The sequence below is a fragment of the Helianthus annuus genome, chromosome 3, assembly GCF_002127325.2.
Source record: "Helianthus annuus cultivar XRQ/B chromosome 3, HanXRQr2.0-SUNRISE, whole genome shotgun sequence".
Classification (NCBI taxonomy): domain Eukaryota; kingdom Viridiplantae; phylum Streptophyta; class Magnoliopsida; order Asterales; family Asteraceae; genus Helianthus; species Helianthus annuus.
This window is the reverse complement of record NC_035435.2, coordinates 94,768,988-94,770,539: the sequence shown is the minus strand read 5'-3', so window position 1 is coordinate 94,770,539 and position 1,552 is coordinate 94,768,988. Positions and strand designations below refer to the sequence as shown.

The window sequence follows — 1,552 nt, the reverse complement described above, 5'->3', positions numbered from 1 at the left end:
GTAAACCCATATAAAACAAGTCACTGAACTTGTTGGGTCCAAATCATACTCCATTCTCGGTTTTCGCCTTTTCGTGCGAATTAACCAAATCTATATATCGGAATCAACCGGTTTAAGCTACGGCTAATACAAGGACCGTTAGGATTCTAAGAGGTTAATTAAAACCTTCGTTCCAGATTAGGAGCCCCAGTAAAAGCTATCGGTGACTTGATCTTAATTAAGGATTTATACTTGCAAAGGTAAATACTTTAACTTATTTCCCCTATATGGGCTTGGGTTACGGTATATTAATACCGCTTGATTGAGCATTATATAATTCCATCGCTTAGGTGGTTAATTGATTAAATATGATCGGCTCATTTAAACAGTTTTGTTGCTTATAAGCCTTTGGGGGGTTTAATGACCGTTGTCCCGGATATCCTCGGCATCATTTTACAAAATGGCCACGACCATCGACATCCCGGTGTAGGCGTACACCCGGTATAAAGTGTCGACATTAAAACTAAAAGACGTAGCCGTTGGTTTTCATACTACGGTTTTACGCAAACGTGGTGTGTCTATAAATCTTTAACCCGGCACGACCCGGGCTACTGAACGCATAAAAGAACATGTAAAACGTTCACAAGATCATTATGAATTTTCCCAAGTTATAAAAGAGTTTGTGCCTTGTGCATTCAAATCAATTTTAATAAACATTTTTCAAATGTGTCAGTTGAATGTATTTACCAGTGTAAACTGACGTATTTTCCCCAAAAAGATTAAGTGCAGGTACCTAAACGTAATTGGCTGGTATTAGCTCCCTAGCGTCGGGATAAGCCTCGCAAGCTTGATTGCAGTATCTAATGGAACAATACTTTATCTGTATTTACGATCCACTGTGGATATTCAACTCCTGTAATACATTTTGATATTACAATCAGAGGTTGAAATTATATATTTAAATTATGCTTCCGCTGTGCATTATATAATTGTGTGGTTTGACTATATTGTTGCCAACATCGTCACGGTAATCCCCCACCGGGCCCACCGGTGAGACACGTGGAAATCGGGGTGTGACAAGCAATTTCCTCAATCTGATTATATATTTCGTGTGGGCGTCGATTACCTAAAAGTCCCCCGGAGCTAGAATCAAGTGTCTGCCTAGTGTGTGGCAACAATCCATTGTAGAAAGTGGATACTTGTTGCCATATTGCGAGGCCGTGATGGGGACACTTGCGTAATAGCTCCTTGAACCTTTCCCATGTTTCATATAAGGATTCCCCGTCCTCTTGCGAGTATGTATTAATTTCAGCCATTAATTTAGCAGTTTTAGAAGGGGGGAAATACTTATATAGAAACTTTTGGGCTAGTTCATCCCAGGTGTTTACCGATCCAGCTGGGAGGGTGTTGAGCCAAGCTTTCGCTCGGTCTTTTAGTGAGAATGGAAACATACGGAGGCGGATGGCGTCGTTTGATGCTCCATTAATCCGAAAGGTATCACATATTTCTAAGAAATTAGTTATATGTAGATGAGGATCCTCGTCCGCAAGCCCGTGGAAGGTTGCGGAGTTTT

At 40.7% G+C, this 1,552-nt stretch overlaps 1 non-coding gene across 1 annotated transcript; it reads left to right on the top strand.

The window, feature by feature from the left end:
• Positions 1 to 1,194: 1,194 nt before the first annotated feature.
• Positions 1,195 to 1,301, top strand: LOC118490986. Its single transcript, XR_004890211.1, has one exon. It is a non-coding gene; the product is annotated as a small nucleolar RNA R71 (small nucleolar RNA).
• The last annotated feature ends 251 nt before the right edge of the window (positions 1,302 to 1,552 follow it).